The sequence below is a fragment of the Rutidosis leptorrhynchoides genome, chromosome 5 (assembly GCF_046630445.1).
Source record: "Rutidosis leptorrhynchoides isolate AG116_Rl617_1_P2 chromosome 5, CSIRO_AGI_Rlap_v1, whole genome shotgun sequence".
NCBI classification, from domain to species: domain Eukaryota; kingdom Viridiplantae; phylum Streptophyta; class Magnoliopsida; order Asterales; family Asteraceae; genus Rutidosis; species Rutidosis leptorrhynchoides.
In genome coordinates this window covers 176,423,908-176,434,042 of record NC_092337.1, presented here as the reverse complement: position 1 = coordinate 176,434,042, position 10,135 = coordinate 176,423,908, and positions in this window count along the sequence as shown.

Genomic DNA, 10,135 nt, shown 5'->3' with positions numbered 1-10,135 from the left:
TCAATTTCTACTGGAAGATGACATGCTTTTCCATAAACAAGTCTAAAAGGTGTAGTTCCAATTGGAGTTTTGTAGGCTGTTCTAAAAGCCCAGAGTGCATCCTCCAATTTAATGGACCATTCCTTTGGATTTGATCCTACGGTTTTCTCTAGAATACGTTTTAAAGCTCGGTTGGTATTTTCAACTTGTCCACTTGTTTGTGGATGATATGCGGTGGAGATTTTATGAGTTACTCCATATCTTTTAAGAACTTTCTCAAGTTGATTATTACAGAAATGAGTACCCCGATCACTTATTAAAGCTTTCGGTGTTCCAAACCTTGCAAAAAGACGTTTTAAAAAATTGACTACAACTCGTGCATCGTTAGTTGGGAGAGCTTGTGCTTCCGCCCATTTAGATACATAATCAATGGCTACGAGTATATATAGATTATTATGAGATTTTGGAAATGGACTCATAAAGTCAATACCCCAAATGTCAAATACTTCACATACTTGGATGACATTTTGTGGCATTTCATCACGTTGACTTATTTTTCCGGCCCTTTGACATGCATCACAGGATTTGCAAAGAAGGTGTGCGTCTTTGTAAATTGTAGGCCAATAGAATCCAGCATCATAAACTTTTCTTGCTGTTAGTTGAGGCCCATAATGCCCTCCTGTTGGTCCTGTGTGATAATGGTTTAATATTTTACTGGCTTCATCTCCAAATACACATCGGCGTATTATTCCATCGGGACAACTTTTAAACAGATGAGGATCTTCCCAGAAATAGTGTTTTATATCACTGAAGAATTTCTTTCGTCTTTGGTACGATAATCCTTTTTCAAGGAATCCACATACTAAATAGTTTGCATAGTCTGCAAACCATGGAATTTCTTTATAATCTATCTTCAATAGATATTCATCAGGAAAGTTGTCTTGTATGGCCGATTCATTCAGAACTTCTAATTCGGGATTTTCAAGACGAGAAAGATGATCAGCGACGAGATTTTCTGCTCCTCTTTCATCTCGGATTTCAATATCAAACTCTTGTAAGAGTGAGATCCAACGGATTAATCTTGGTTTAGCATCTTGTTTTGAAAATAGGTATCTAAGAGCAGAATGGTCGGTATATACCACCGTTTTTGCTAGAACGAGATATGATCGAAATTTGTCAAAAGCAAAGACAATAGCAAGGAGTTCTTTTTCAGTAGTTGTATAGTTCGTTTGTGCTCCTTGTAACGTCTTACTAGCATAATATATAGGTTGAAATCGTTTTTCAATCCTTTGTCCTAAAACGGCTCCCATTGCAAAATCACTTGCATCGCACATTAGTTCAAATGGTAGATTCCAATTTGGTGTTATCATGATCGGCGCATTAGTTAGTTTTTCTTTAAGAATATTAAAAGATTTGATACACTCATCTGAAAAGATGAATGGAGCATCTTTTTCTAGGAGTTTATTCATAGGAGTGGCAATTTTAGAAAAATCTTTTATGAAACGTCAGTAAAAACTGGCATGCCCTAGAAAACTCCTAACTCCTCTAACATTGGTGGGATGTGAAAGTTTAGCAATTATATCTACTTTAGCTCTATCCACTTCAATTCCTTCTTTTAAAATTTTATGACCAAGAACGATGCCTTCTTTAAACATGAAATGGCATTTCTCCCAATTAAGAACTAGATTTGATTGTTCGTATCTAATTAGCATTCGTTCTAGATTAACTAGACATGATTCAAATGTATCACCGAAGACTGAAAAGTCATCCATGAAAACTTCCATGCATTCTTCTATCATGTCGTGAAAAATCGCCATCATGCACCTTTGGAAGGTTGCTGGGGCATTGCAAAGTCCAAATGGCATGCGTTTGTAAGCAAAAGTACCATAAGGGCACGTGAATGTGGTTTTCTCTTGGTCCTCGGGTGCTATTGGAATTTGAAAATATCCGGAAAATCCATCTAGAAAACAATAGTAACTATTTCCGGCTAATCTTTCCAACATTTGATCTATGAAAGGTAAGGGAAAGTGATCTTTTCTGGTGGCGTCATTTAATTTTCTATAATCAATACATACACGCCATCCTGTTACAGTCCTAGTAGGAATAAGCTCATTTTTCTCATTTGTAATGACAGTCATGCCACCCTTCTTAGGCACGCATTGAACTGGGCTTACCCATGGACTATCAGAAATTGGATAAATTAAACCTGCATCTAGCAGTTTAATAATCTCCTTTTTTACTACATCTTGCATATTAGGATTTAGTCTTCGTTGGCGTTGCACATACGTTTTATGACCTTCTTCCATAAGGATTTTATGTGTGCAATACGAACGACTTATTCCTTTAATATCATGAATCTTCCATGCAATGGCTGGTTTATGAGATTTCAACACAGAAATGAGTTGTGATTTCTCATTTTCAGTAAGAGAAGACGATATTATTACAGGTAATTCAGATTCACCATGTAAATAAGCGTATTCCAAATGGTTTGGAAGTGGCTTTAACTCTAATTTCGGAGGTTCTTCTATCGATGATTTATATCGATATCTGTCTTTTTCTTTTAGTATTTGAATTTCTTCTGTTGTTGGTTCATATCCATTAGCTATAAGTGTAGCTAACATTTCAGCTTCATCAATTGGTTCATTACTTTCTCCTAAAGAACATTCTCCTGTTCCTTGTAATTCTGGAAATTCTTCTAATAATTATGCATGTGCATCTATAGTTTGAATATAATAACATGTATCATCTGCAGATTGTGGTTGTTGCATTGCTCTATCAACTGAAAAGGTAACACTCTCATCCTCTATACTTAGGGTCAATTTCTTACCGAACACGTCTATCATTGCTGTAGCTGTGTTTAAGAATGGTCTTCCTAATATGAGAGGAACTTGAGAATCTTCTTCCATGTCCAAAACAACAAAATCTACTGGAAATACTAAAGTACCAACTTTAACTAGCATGTTCTCCATTATCCCTCTAGGATATTTTATTGATCTATCGGCTAGTTGTATGCTTATTCTGGTTGGTTTCAATTCTCCAAGGTCTAGTTTAGTGTATAATGAATACGGCATTAGATTTATACTAGAACCTAAGTCTGCCAATGCTTCTATTGAACTAAGACTACCCAGAAAACATGGAATTGTGAAACTTCCTGGATCAGATAGTTTTTCTGGTATCTTATTTAACAGCACTGCTGAACAAATAGCATTCATAGTAACAGCCGAGAGTTCTTCCATTTTCTTTCTATTTGAGATTAGATCTTTCAAGAATTTAGCATATCTAGGCATTCCTGAAATCACATCAATGAAAGGAAGATTTATATTTATCTGTTTAAACATATCCAAGAATTTGGATTGCTCGGCTTCAAGTTTCTCTTTCTTCATTTTACTCGGGTAAGGAAGTGGTGGTTGGTATGGTTTAACATAAGGTTTAGCCTTAACTGTGTTATCTTCATTAACCTTTTCAACTACCGGTTCTTTTTCCTTATCTTGATCAGGTTGTGGTTCTTGTGGAGTAGGAATAGTTTCATCAGAAGTTACAGGTATTTCCGGTGGTTTAAATGTTGTACCACTTCTTGTGGTAATAGCTTTAGCTGTTTCATTTCGGGGGTTAGCATTTGTATCACTAGGTAGACTTCCCGGTTTTCTTTCACCTATTAACCTTGCTAGGTTACTTACTTCTTGTTCTAGATTTTGAATAGAAGCTTGTTGATTTCTAAATGCTTGAGCATTTTGTTCATTGGTTTGTTTCTGAGATGTGAAAAACTGCGTTTGAGTTTCAACTAGCTTCGTCATCATATCTTCTAAATTCGGCTTTTTATCATCGGCTTGTTGTGGTGGTTTGTTTTGAAAATTAGGTCTTTGCTGGTTGTAAGTATTATTGGATACTTGTTGATTGCTAGGACCTTGTTGGTTGTTGTATGGAATATTTCTGTTATAATTCTGGTTTTGATTGTAAATCGGTCTTGGCGGTTGATAATTATTCTGATAATTATTTCCAGACCTTTGGTTTATGTATGAAATATTCTCTCTTTGTTCCATTGTTAATTCAATACTGAGACAATCTTTTGTCAAATGTGGTCCTCCACACTGCTCACAACTAATTCGTATTGAGTGAATATCTTTAGTCATCTTTTCCATTCGTCTCTCGACAGCATCTATCTTTGCGGAAATGGAATCTAAGTCATGGCTAGAATCGGCTCTAGCTGCTTTAGATGATCTAACGATATCTTTTTCTTGGTGCCACTCATGTGAGTGGGAAGCAGTGTTATCAATAATTTTGTAAGCATCAGTTTCGGTTTTCTTCATAATAGAACCACCAGCTGCTATATCTATGTCTTTCCTTGTAGTGATGTCGCATCCTTGGTAGAATATTTGTACTATTTGATAGGTGTCTAAACCATGTTGCGGACATCCTCTTAACAACTTTCCATATCTTGTCCACGCCTCATATAGAGTTTCATTCGGTTTCTGTGTGAACGTAACAATTTCTGCTTGAAGTCTTACGGCTTTAGATGCCGGAAAGAATTGTTTAAGAAATTTGTCAACTAAAACATCCCATGTATCGATCGCCCCTTCAGGTAACGATTCCAACCAATCTTTGGCTTCTCCCTTTAAAGTCCAGGGAAATAACATGAGATATATCTGTTCATCCTCCACTTCTCGGATTTTAAATAGTGTGCAGATCCTATTAAAGGTACGTAAATTTTCATTTGGATCTTCCTTCGGCGTACCACTAAATTGGCATTGATTAGTCACCATGTGTAGAATTTATCCTTTGATTTCATAATCTGGCGCATTAATGTCTGGATGAGTAATTGCGTGACCTTGGCCAGTGCGTTTAGCTCTCATTCGGTCTTCCATACTTAAAGGTTCCAGATTCTCCATAATTGAATTTGTTGAATCGGTATCACTAGATGATTCTGATTTAATGGTTCGTTCCTCAACAATCTCTGTTTGAATGATTGGTGGTTCCGGAGGAAAGTTTAGTGGTTCAGGATCTACGAATCGTTCCTGAATATTCTCCGGATTCTCAATTGTGAGGTCGGGTTCAAAAAATGGATTATCGGAAATTTGAACTGAAGTACTTGGTCGACTGGATGACGATTCTAAAGAAAAATCAACGGCAGTAATATTTGCTAAATGTCTTGATCTAGTTACAGGTGGTGAACGTACAAAAGGTGGTGAACGTCTTGCTCGGTGCATTCACTGAATATCCTATTAGTTTTTAAAAGGAAATAAAAATTATAATAAGTTATCCAATCAATACACTTTTCTGATTTTGCCCACGTTTCGAATAGCCAAAAGATGCAGCAGAGGGGCAGGATTCGTTTGGTCTCAATATAATTGAGGACTGTTTGGCTCCAATAACCCGGTCCACGTATAAATCCAACTATTACTACGAACCAGAAAATTTTGATGTCTATCAATTTAACCACTTAAAATAAATTTTCGTAATTTTAAGAAATTTAGATAAGAAGTAGAATAAAAATCTATGTCCTAAAACTAGAATAGCGAGAAATAAGAAAGAAAAAGAAAGCGTCGAAAAAGGTCGAAAAAGAAAAGTGGTTGAAAAATAAAAGGTGACGGAAAAATAAAAGAAACTTATAAAACTTAAAAATACTTGACTAACCTAACCTTATTACTACAACTAACTTAAAATTATAATCGCAAATTGAGATTACTAATTGGAATGATATTTGATACATAGTAAAAGGTGTCTAAAAATATTAAAGCTTACAGGAAAAACTATATCCCAAATGAAAATAACTTAAAAAGAAACTAAAACTTAAAAAGGCGTCGCAAAATTCTAAAGCACCTAAATCTTAGTCTAAAGAAAAAGCACTTAAGGAATTCTACGGCAAAGCCTAAAAATCTAGAAGTAGAAATAACTATGGCAAAAACTGAGTTCAAAACTAAAAACTAGCTAAAAATACAAATATTACGCTACAACGATTAAAAAGGGACAAAATATAAAAATATACAAAAAGTTGTAAAAAGTACAATTTTTATAAAAATATTATTTTTTATATTATTTATTTAATAAAACTACTAATTTTACAATTTAATTAAACTAATTTAACTAAATAAAACAAATTAAATAAAAAGTAAAACTAATTATAATAAAACTAATTATAATAATAATAATTAATTAGGGTTTAAAATAATAATTATTAATAATTACTCGTAATTAATACTGAATTAGGGTTTCTGTCAGCGTGTCAAGTTTACTCCGTGAGTTGCGGTATTTAAAGCTGTAAACCTCCGCGAGTCGCGGGGTTCAGAAATTCAACTGACAGCTTTAAAATTCGACGCGTTTTTATTTTAATTTTTTTTTTATTTTATGTTTTTATATTTTCTGTTTATATTATTTAATTAAAATATTTATATAAAATAAAACTTATCTTTAATAACTAAGATAAAAATAAAATACTTTATAACAAAAAAAAAATATATTTATGTATATTTATATTTTTTTTCGGTTTTTTATATTTATAAAATATATTTATAAAATAAATTAAATAAAACTTATATTTTTACAAACTAAAGAAACTTTATAAAACTTAAATATTTTTACAAACTAAAAAATATATTTATATTTTTGTTTTTTCTTTTTATATTTTCGAATTTTTAAAACGTATTTTTATAAAAACGAATTTTAATAAAAGTAAACTAAAATTTTTTTTTATTAGCGTTGCGCTTCCGGCGTTTAAGAAGTTCCCCGGCAGCGGCGCCAAAAATACTTGATGTTTTAGCAGAGTAGTATATAAACTAGCTTATATTTTTACAGAAAATACTATTAAATACGATACAATTTTACACAAGATATTTATTTATTTATAGAATGGATATACTTAAACCTTGCTACAACACTTATAGGCAGTGTACCTAATCGTACAGTAGTGTAGTTTTTAGTAAGTCCGGTTCGTTCCACAGGGAATCTTTTTAAACAAAGCTTAACGCTATATTAGTTTACTTTTATAAAAATACAAATATATATATATAAGTAATATTATTATTATAAAGGGGGGTTTTTACCGTTTAATGACCGGTTTGTCGATTTTAAAACTTTAGTCGCAGTTAAAACCAAATGTAAAATATTAAAAATAAATACAAGACTTAAATTAAAGCATAAAGTAAATAACGATAATGAAATTACGAATAATAAAAGTGCGATAAAATAAACTTGCGATAATTAAAAAGTACGATAATTAAAAGTGCAATTAAATACAATAACAATAAAAATGCGATAATTAGAAGTGCAATTAAATATAAAATAAAGGAAATTAAATATGAAATAAAAGAATTATGCTTATTTAAGCTTCCGTAATCATGATGTTTGACGTGTTGATTTTAGTTTTATGCCCATGTGTTAATTGTCCTTTGTCCTGGATTATTTAATATGTCCGTCTGGTTTTTGTCCATAACAGTCCATCAGTCATAAATATAAAGTGCGAGTGTCCTCGTCAAATTATCCTTATACCCAAAGTTAAATATTCCAACTAATTGGGGACTTAAACTGTAACAAGATTTTAATACTTTGTTTAATAATTACACCAGGATGTCGACTGAGTGTAACCCAAGGTTTTAATATTTTGTTATCAATTATACCAAGTGTCCTTGTACATAATTTCACCCCTGTTTTAATTATTCTAGTGACTATTAATCCATTCCCGTGTTCGGTTAAATGAACGATTATTTGTACATATAAATACCCCGCCCATCGTGTCCAATCGAGTGTATATGGTAATTTATAGGGACGCCCAATTGTAAATCTTTATATTAACATTAACAAACTATCATTTAGTTAAACAAATATAAAGCCCATTAATAGCCCATAGTCTAATTTCCACAAGTGTCGTTCTTTTGTCCAAACCCCAATTATGGTACAAAGTCCAATTACCCAATTTTAGTAATTAGCCCAACATCATGATTACTTCGGATTAAATAAGCATAATAATAACTTAGCTATGAGACATTAAATTAAAAAGGTTGAACATAACTTACAATGATTAAAAATAATGTAGCGTTACACGGACAGAATTTCGACTTACACCCTTACAACATTCGCTAACATACCCTTATTATTAGAATTATAATTAAAATTAAAATTAAAATTAAAATATAAATATAAATATTTACGTAGTATTATGAGAGAAGAAGAAAAAGATGATGAAAAATGCTCAGAATTCGGTTGCTTTTATAGGGACTTTCAAAACTTGGGGCTCCGCGACTCGCGGCATTTTTGGCCTTCAAACTCCGCGAGTCGCGGAGATTGAAATTACAGCTCCGTCCAGTTTGGAGTCTTTCTTGCCGGCGGTTTTTATTATTTATTATAATATATAAATAATTATAAGAATTATTTAAATATTATATTATATTTATGTGCATAGTTGACTTGTAATTTTTAGTCCGTTGCGTAGAGCGTTGAGAGTTGACTCTGGTCCCGGTTCCGGATTTTCGAACGTCCTTGCGTACAATTTAATATCTTGTACTTTGCGTTTTGAATCTTGTACTCTTGTAATTTCGAGACGTTTCTTATCAATAATTGGAACCTCTTTGATTGTATTTTGTACTTTTGAGTTTTTGGTCGTTTGCGTCTTCAATTCGTCGAATCTGTCTTTTGTCTTCACCTTTTATTATTTAAACGAATATCACTTGTAAATAGAACAATTGCAACTAAAAGCTTGTCTTTCTTGAGGAATAATGCTATGAAATATATGTTCGTTTTTAGCATTATCAGTAATCAATTACCTTTGACCGTGTTCGACGATTCACGAACAATTGTTGTAATAAACATGTGAACAAATATATATATATACATATATGATTTTTGTACATAAATAATATACTATGTATATTGTGAATATGTTATAGGAATATTACATAACTAATAATATGTAATATATTGTATTTAATTACAAGTTGGAGTTATAATTGCTAGGTTAATATTATTATCATTATTTTATTTTAATATTTGTATCATTAATAATATTATTATTACCATTACTTTTATTATTATTATTAGTATCAATTTTGATAAAATTAATATTAATACAATTAGTAATATTATTATTATTATTATTATTATTATTATTATTATTATTATTATTATTAATTTTATCATTATTAGTTTTCTTATTAAAAAAAGTTAATAACATTAATGGATAATATTAATAAATATATAATCAGTAATTTATATTATGGAATTTAATATAACATATATATGTAAATACATTAATACTCCGTATATACATGAAAGTACAGATATACTCCATATATAAATACATATATTTGTGTATTCTGTTTAATGTCTCAATCTTGTTGTTCAAATTGTTTAGCTAAATAAATAAGATGTCAAGTTCAATTCACAGTCAAGATCCAAAGTTTGTACAAATTAAATCCCAAGTTTTAATCGTATCTGAATCTGTTAGAAGTCCAATTCAACTTTTTATTTTCTTTATCTATTTTCTGTACCTGCTGATTCTTCTGGTAGAGTGTAATTGCTATAAGACAAACAAGATATTCAATAAGTCATCAAATAATCTATCTCATTATCACTTAACCATTACAGCTGTTATACAATGGAATTAACAAAAGATTTGAAAGATACCAAACGACTACATGTTGTGACCTTGTATATTTGAAAAACATTCTCAGCCTTCACCATCGTCTTCCATACTTTTCTCTATATTTATTTTGTTGTGCTGCTCGAACCACTATCGTACGCGTCTGTTTTTGGTTAACTATCAAAACCAAACCATCAACACCCTTGAACCGTCATCACCACCTTTATTAAACCCACCACTATCACCACCCATGAACACCAAAAACCGTCACCCTAAAACTACCTATAGACCTTCACCACTACTCGTATCCTGTTGCACTATTCCAAGGGCTAGAGCAACATCAAAAACATAGAACAACCCATCACCTAGACCACTCAAACAACCACTCGTTCGAGTCATCTTTCTGTTTTGTATTGATAACCAAATGACCACCACATACAACTCTATATTCTTTACTATATTGATCATGCTCTATATGAAAGATCACAAATCCAAAACTCACTATTATCTAGTCTGCCATGTACTTGTTTTGTTGTTGTTTCTTCAAAATGTTGCTGCAACTTCTTGTTTTCGATGAACCAAAGAAAG